This window comes from Glycine soja, chromosome 18, assembly GCF_004193775.1.
Source record: "Glycine soja cultivar W05 chromosome 18, ASM419377v2, whole genome shotgun sequence".
Taxonomy (NCBI): domain Eukaryota; kingdom Viridiplantae; phylum Streptophyta; class Magnoliopsida; order Fabales; family Fabaceae; genus Glycine; species Glycine soja.
Genome location: NC_041019.1, coordinates 31,786,392 through 31,794,819, shown reverse-complemented (window position 1 = coordinate 31,794,819; position 8,428 = coordinate 31,786,392). Strand labels below are relative to the sequence as shown.

The 8,428-nt window shown below is 37.3% G+C and overlaps 1 non-coding gene across 1 annotated transcript; it reads left to right on the top strand.

The window, feature by feature from the left end:
* Window positions 1-1,888: 1,888 nt before the first annotated feature.
* LOC114397773 lies at window positions 1,889-1,995 on the top strand. Its single transcript, XR_003663398.1, has one exon. It is a non-coding gene; the product is annotated as a small nucleolar RNA R71 (small nucleolar RNA).
* The last annotated feature ends 6,433 nt before the right edge of the window (window positions 1,996-8,428 follow it).

The following is an 8,428-nucleotide window of genomic DNA, read 5'->3' as shown; positions in this document are numbered from 1 at the left end:
TCCCGAATCGGTGAGTCCTCAGATGCACGCTCAATCCTACTCAGATGGTCAGCCACGAGGTTCTGTGCACCACTCCAATCACGGATCTCCAAATCAAATTCTTGGAGCCAAAGCATCCACCTGATCAATCTAGACTTTGATTCAACCTTCTTCAACAGGTGGCTGAACAGTGGGAGGAACCAGGGTAGGAGAAGAGGAAGGTTCCACAGCCTGTACCTCATAAAGCAAGTCAGAAGTATATGTACTTCCTGCAACATGGTTAGTGCATTCTGACTCTAAAAAAATCAACATCAAGAGGTACAACACCCAGAAAATCAGAACCAGACTCAAATTCAAATTCACTCTTAGCATAAAAATCGGATACAAGATCAAATTCAAACTCAGATTCAGATTTAATGCATAAGGAGTGACAAGTATGTAGATCAGATAAAAATGGATGTTTCCTACCATGAAGAACAGAATCAAAATCAAACATATAATCATCAACAATCTGATCAATTATCCCAGCATGAAAAATAGAATGATCTTCAGATGGATGTTTCATGGCATCAAGAATGCTAAAATGAACAACAATATCACCAAATTCCATAGACAATGTGCCAACATAAACATCTATCTTGGTTTGGGCTGTTTTCATAAATGGCCTGCCTAAAATAATTGGAACTGAACCATGGGAAAATCCCTCTTCCATATTAAGAACATAAAAATCAATAGGAAAAATAAGTTCACCAACCCGAACCAGCACATCCTCTATGAAACCTGTGGGGTAAGCAACACTTCTATTTGCCAAATGAATCACCACATCTGTAGATTGCAAAGGTCCAAGAGATAAAGAATTGAAAATGGACAGAGGCATGACAATAATTGATGCTCCTAGATCTAGCATGGCATTCTCAAATTTACTGTTCCCAATAATGCAAGGTATACAGAAAGTACCTGGGTCCTTTCATTTCTCAGGAATGTGAGGAACATATTTACCTATCAATGCTGATACATTTTTGCCCATGCTAATCCTTTCATTGCCTTTGAGCTTCCTTTTTTGGGTGCACAACTCCTTTAGAAACTTGGCATATCTTAGAATCTGCTTGATGGCATCTAGCAGAGGTATGTTCACCTCTACTTTCCTGAAGGTCTCCAAGATCTCCTTTTCTGAATGGAGGCTCTTGTCTCTTGCTGAAATTGCATATTCTGGATTGTCATTTGCCTCACTAACTCTTCTAAGGAAGGTTGAGGAGGAGCCTCAGTTGCTTGTTATCTTTATTGTGACTGCTGCTGCTGCTGTTGCATTGGTGGAGGAACATATGGCTTGCTTGGACCAGCAACATTTTGGAAGGGAGGGACAGGCTGTTGTTGTTGTGGAGGACTTGTCCATCTCAGATTTGGATGATTCCTCCAATCTGGATTGTATCTGTTGCTTGAAAGATCATAATTATTCTGTTGTTATTGGTTTTTCTGCTGAGGGGGTCTATTATAAATGTTTGCAGCATAAGCTTCAGGTTGCTCATTGACTCCAGATTGTTGCAAAGAAGGACAAAGATCTGTATGGTGATCTGCAGAAGAACATAGATCACAGACTCTTGCAACAGGTGCAGATTTCTAATTCATGGCAAGCTGAGTTACTAGGTTGACCAAGGCATCAAGTTTTCCCTTAAGCTTTTTATTTTCAATAGATGAAGATGAATCCGTGGCCATCTCATGGACTCCTCTAAGGACAATAGCATCATTTCTTGCACTGAATTGTTGGGAGTTGGAAGCCATCTTCTCAATCAAATTCCTAGCCTCAGCAGGAGTCATATCACCAAGGGCTCCACCAATGGCAGCATCAATCATACTCCTCTCCATGTTTCTAAGTCCCTCATAGAAATATTGAAGAAAGAGTTGCTTAGAAATCTGGTGGTGAGGGCAGCTTGCAGACAATTTCTTGAATCTTTCCCAGTACTCATACAAGCTCTCTCCACTAAGTTGCCTGATGCCTGAAATGTATTTTCTAATGGCAGTGGTCCTAGATGCAGGGAAGAATTTCTCCAAGAACACCTTCTTCATCCCAGCTGGAGATGGATCTGGGAGCAAGGTAATACAACCAATCTTTTGCCACTCCCTCCAGAGAATGAGGAAAAGCCTTTAGAAAGATATGATCTTCCTGGACATCAGGGGGCTTCATGGTGGAACAAACAATATGGAACTCCTTAAGATGCTTATGAGGATCTTCACCTGCAAGACCATGAAACTTGGGCAGCAAATGTATTAGTCCAGTCTTGAGAACATATGGAACACCCTCATTAGGATATTGAATGCACAAGCTTTCATAAGTGAAATCAGGTGCAGCCATCTTCCTAAGAGTCCTCTCACGAGGTGGAGGTTGAGTCATGTTCTCAGTATGAAAATTAGTAATTGAATGCTCAAAATCAGAATATTCAGAATCACTAGCAACAGAATACTCAGAATGCTCAAAATGCACATGTCATACCCTAATTTCGTCCGGGGACCATCTGTTTGATAGCATGCGACCCTCGCTTGACCGCTTCGAGGAACTTGACACCCATCGTTAGGCAATCCGTGAAGTTCCGCGACATGCCGGAAGTCGAAAGGAAACATTGTTGCGCAATCCGTAAAGTTCCGCAGCATTCTAGAAGTCTAAGAAAGGATTATTGCACAATCCGTAAGGTTTCGCGACATTACGGAAAGAAAACAAGTATCATTATGTAATCCGTAAAGTTCCGTAACGTTACGGAAAAAGAACCAGCAAAAAAAGCAAAAGGGGGTGTATTTAGAAAAATGGGGGTGCAAATAGAAATTTTCAAATCTGGGCCCTGCTAGAGGATTCTGGGCATTTCCTTGCTTAAGGTGGAAGCAATCTAGCTCGCCTGGGCGAGTTGGGCGGCAACAACCTCCCCCGTTTTGTTAAAAAAATGGCTTCCGGGACTCCCGTAATGCTTCCGTAAAATTCCCATAACCCTAAATAAGCATATTTCACTTAATATGGGTGAGGGGGAAGAGAAAAAGAGAAGAAAGTCAAGTCCTATATGCTTCCGTATCTTTTCCGTAAAATACGAAAGAAGGGGGTGAACTTATCAAAATGGGGGGGGGTGCAAATAGCAATTTTCAAAATTTTGAATTTGGGCCTGCCAGAGTATTTTCGAAGCAGGGTTGCTTCTGGAGGAAGTAATTCAGATCGCCTGGGCGAGCTGGGCGGCAACCTCCTCTCCCTTTTTCTTATAAATAGGCGAAAGGGGGATGTTCTAAACATCCATTATCCTTTTGGCTATGCATTTCAGCCATTTTGGGTGAAAAAAAAATTGTTTCCGTGAAGAAAATCCAAGTTGAGGTGCTTCCGTAACGCTTCTGAGATGTTTTTGTGAGCGAATCCGTGAAGGTTTTCCGTCGTTCTTCACCGTTCTTCATCCGTTCTTCATTCGTTCTTTGTTCTTCAGCGGGTAAGTTTTCGAATCCGAGACTTTTAATTCATTTCTTGTTTTTTTAGCTTGCATCTTCATTTCGTTCATTTTCGATTTTCTTTTCTTCAGTTTTTAACGCGCTTTAACCGATCGTTTAAGCCGTTTTCTCACCTAATAAATGATAAAATGAATTTCAACCAATCATTTGTGTTGTAATCTCGTTTAATCACTGTTAAAATAAATCTAACCGATCGTTCACACTGTAACCTCAGTTAAACCAAAAAAAGTAAAATAATAATAAAATAATCAAAATATCTTGAAAAATAATAATAAAATAATCAAAATATCTTTGAATAAAATAATAAAAAAAAAATCAATCGGACGTTTTTCTTTGGAAGTTTCCTTGGATCAATTGACTAATGACCAAAGTGAAACTAAGTCTAAAATCAACTCACAAATCAAGCTTTGTCCGCAAAAAATCACTAAAAACTGTTTTAAGGTCCAACGCCTTAAACGATCCTCTTTGCTTTTATTGATTAACATGAACCGTTCAAAAGCATAAAATCAACATGTAACTTTACCGCTTTTGCGAGAACTACGTAGGTCTCATTTCCTCTTCGATGGAGGATACGTAGGAGCAAAAACCCCGCTTTTGTCGACCTCGTGAGATGGTTAGAGGTCCAACGCCTTAGCTTTATTACCAAGTAAAATGGATCATTTTAAGGTCCAACGCCTTAAATGACCCCTTTCCAAGTAAAAAAAATCACTTGATTCGCCCCTTTTGAAAGAACTACGTAGGCCTAATTTCCTTATCACAATTGAGGAATACGTAGGAGCAAAGGAAACACCCTTGTCAACCACAAAAAGATAAAAATACAAAAAGGAATAAAAAGACATAAAAACATAAAAAAGGGAAAATAAAACAAATTGAAGTCATATTTGCACATTTGATTAAAGGCTACCGTCCTTTGTGACGGACGCGTGGGGTGCTAATACCTTCCCCGTGCGTAAATACAACTCCTAAACCTTTCACGATTAAAGTTCGTAGACCGCACCTTTCCGGTTTTTCCGACGTTTTCCTCGAATAAACGTTGGTGGCGACTCCGCGTATATACAATTGCCTAAGCAAAGTTTAGTAAAATAGGACAATAATACTTGAAAAATAAAAAAAAACGTAGTAAACAACTGATTTTTTGAGTTTTGGAGACCCCAAGCAGGTTGCCATAGTATGAGAAATTTTTTTCTACCCCAAATGCATATATAATAATAGTCATTCTGAAACCCGGAGCAAAAGTTATGACCGTTTTAAGTTTTGCTAAAAACAAGTTCCCAAAATTTTTGTCTCTCAAATTCAACAACACCAAGTGTTCCTGGTATTTTTCACACAAAATATGGATCGAAAGAAACTATCACACAAAAAATCAGCCAAAAATAACAACTCTAACTATCAAAACAAAAATCACTAATTAAATTGCAAAATCAGTTGCTAATTCCCAGTCACTAATCATTGTTCACAACAAAACACCAACTGAATCAGTCGCTAAACAGGGGACGCGATTGAAATGCAAAACAAAATGCTACACAAAACAAAACAACTAAACACTATTATGAACCTTTGGCCCACTGCTCCCCTGCAACGACGCCAAATTTGATCGAGACCGTACCCAAATCAAATAAACATTAAAAAATGCAGTATCTAGGAAGTGATCCTAGGTCGTCTCCTTACGAGCAATGATCAACCAAACATTCATAACAGATAGTAATAAAACAGTAACGAATTGGGGGGGGGGGGGTTGTTTGTTTTTGTAATTTAAACAACAAGCAAATTTTAATTAGAAAATAACAGAATTAAAACATGTTATTTCCCCTTGATTCACAAGCAAGTCTTTTATCATAGGTTATGAGGATTTATCCCTAACTAGTTCAACCACTTAATCCAACCCTAAATTAAATTACTAAGAGAAAATTAACATAAGGTTGTCATTATGTGATTAAGCAACACATACACAAATTAATCATGAACGAAACTGATCATTAAGCATGAACGTAAATTAAGCACAGAGACAATTAATCAAGCACTAAGCATGCATGGATTAATAGCAACAAATACAAAGTAATTGGTGAAGAGGAAAAACTGATCAGAATTCAATAGTAATAACAAGACCTCAAAGAGAGTTGTGCTTGATCCTCAAGAGAAAACAACGCTGGAGACTTAGCCTTCCATTAATCAGTAGAAAACGAATTTTATTCTACGTGAACAGTGCGCATGAACAGTAAAAGCTGGAATTCTAAAACCCTAAAATTATTCTCCTCTCCCCAAACTCTCTAAACTAAAACCCTGGTGTTGTTATATATGTTCTCAGCCCCAAAGCTTACAAATCTATTTTAAGTCCAAGCCCATAAACGAAATAAAATAAAATCTGGACAAGATAAGATATGATTGGATGAAATAAAATCTAGATGAAATAAAATCTGGATAAGATAATATTTGATAAAATAAAATTGTATGCTCTCTTCAAGTCCAAGCCCAATTCCGGATTCAAGCCCAATTGCTTATAATTCTCCTGAAATTAAATTAAAAACACAAAATTAGTCAAGTAGGCCCAAATGATAAAACTGCATAATTAATTTGACAATTAAGGCTAATCAGTAATTGAAATGGTGACAAAAAGGGTTAAGAAATAGGAGAAAATAATGACACATCAATTTGTATTCAAGCTTAACTATTATCCATTATGTTGAGTGATTTGAATCTATGTAATCAATCAAACAATATTTTTTTTGTGAAAGCTAGGAGTGACATAGTGTTAAACAATACTTGAGTGACTTAGATTCAAGCTAGGAGTGGCAGGACAAAATAATTGTTTGTAACCAATCTTTGATTAGTCGAACCATTCACTGGTTTGCGAAGGAGAACTTGAGGTAGCTTTGTTTGAGTGAACCAGTATAAACTAAGTGTTTCTACTTATCTCTTAAGTTATTTGATTATTGTTCTCTTTAGCTTATATTGACACACTTTGTCACCCAAGTGTTATCTTGAAATACCTTTGTGAAAATATTGCTTTATCAATCATTGGACGATAGTGTTTATGCTTTCATCGATGTTAGACAAGTGGCCTCAAATATCTTAAGAAGGGGGGATGAATTAAGATACTACAAACTATTTCCCCCAATTAAAAATTCTACTTTGATTCCAATACAAGTTCCAAGTTCCCTTAAAGATGGATTTCTAAACAATGATTCAAATTAAACAATCTGAATATAAATGTAAAGCAATAATAAATAAAAAAGTTTAAGGGAAGAGAAAGTGCAAACTCAGATTTATACTGGTTTGGCCACACCCTTGTGCCTACGTCCAGTCCACAAGCAACCTGCTTGAGAGTTCCACTATCTTGTAAAATCCCTTTACAAGTTCTGAACCACACAAGGACAACCCTTCCTTTGTGTTCATATTTCTTTACAACAAGAGACCCTCGGTCTCTTAATCCCTTTTTGAGAATTAGAGTGAAGAGAAGAAGAAATCTCTCTTGAAAAAGATAGATTGAACAATTTGAGCACTCAAATAATTCCTTATTGAATTGCAAGTGTATTGCCCAAGGAATCTTAAAAGGATAAGAAGATTTTGCTTTTTGAGAGGATAAAACCTTTTTGTTCTGAAAAATTCTGAGCAAATTCATGTTCCAAGTCACATATAAATAGACCTTTGATGGCCATGTAGAAACCATTTGAAAAGTTGTGACTCTTGGAAATAATTTTCTGAAAATTTCCTCTGGTAATTGATTACAAGACTTGTGTAATCGATTACAGGCTTTAAAATTTGAATCATAACGTTTAGTAACTGCTGGTAATCGATTACCATCCATGTGCAATCGATTACATAGTGTAAAGTTTAAATTCAAATTTGTAATGGCTGTTATAAATCATTTTTGGCCACTGGTGATCGATTACGTCCTCTAGTAATCGATTACCAGAGAGTAAATCACTTGAAAAAGACTTTTTAACTTAAATTTCTTGGCCAAACCTTTTGCTATTTCAATTTGGAATTCCCTTCCTAAAATACTAGAGATCTTCTTGATGTTGTATCTTGGATTGTTGTCTTGATTTAAACTTGAGAAGTGCATTTTCATAAGACATCAAATCATCATGATTATATGGCATCATCAAAACATCAAAGGCAAAGTCTTTGCTTCTACAATCTCCCCCTTTTTGATGATGACAATCTAATTCCTGAAATCAAGATACAAGCAATGTATATGCATGATATATTGCGTTCACTCATTCCATACCCCCCCTAAACTTTGGAATTGATGATTACTTGATTTCTAAGCTTCTATACCACCCCATTTCTCTCCCCCTTTGGCAACATCAAAAAGCCAAAGTGCGTGTCAATCAACACAAGATAATATAATAGAGTGGACATAATCAATTATAAGTCATAACCAAACTCAATCCAATCATTCAGAAGTGAAATATAATCCAAACAGTCATAATCCAAAACCACATAGAATCTAAGCATAAAAGACTAAAGTCAAAATACCGAAGAATAATTAAAGTTCAGAAAATGATAACGTAAAGAGCATAGCCAAATACACGGCTTATAAGAAAAGATAATAATAATCTAAACACTAAGAGGGTGGCGGTGGTGGTGGAAGATCAAAGCTCTGACGAATATAACCCACATCCTCTTCAAGCTGCGTGAGACGGATATCCATTCCTGCAAAACGACCAACCAACGAATCAAATCGTTCACCTACATAAGTGCGAAGACCCTATAACTCTGAAAGAACTTCAATCATAAGGGTTGAATCATCTCGCTGAGGAGGAGGAGAAGGAGTACGCTCGTCTTGTGGAGGGAGTGCATCTTTCTTCAGCCATTGACCATTGCGATCCTTACGGTAACCAGATGAAGTGACAGCACTAGCACCTATAGCAAAGGAACGCTTTACTTGAACAAAAGGTTCATCATCAAGAGGAATTTGAAAATGATAGAGAAAGAGGGTGAACAATTGAGGATATGGAAGAGGTGCATTGGC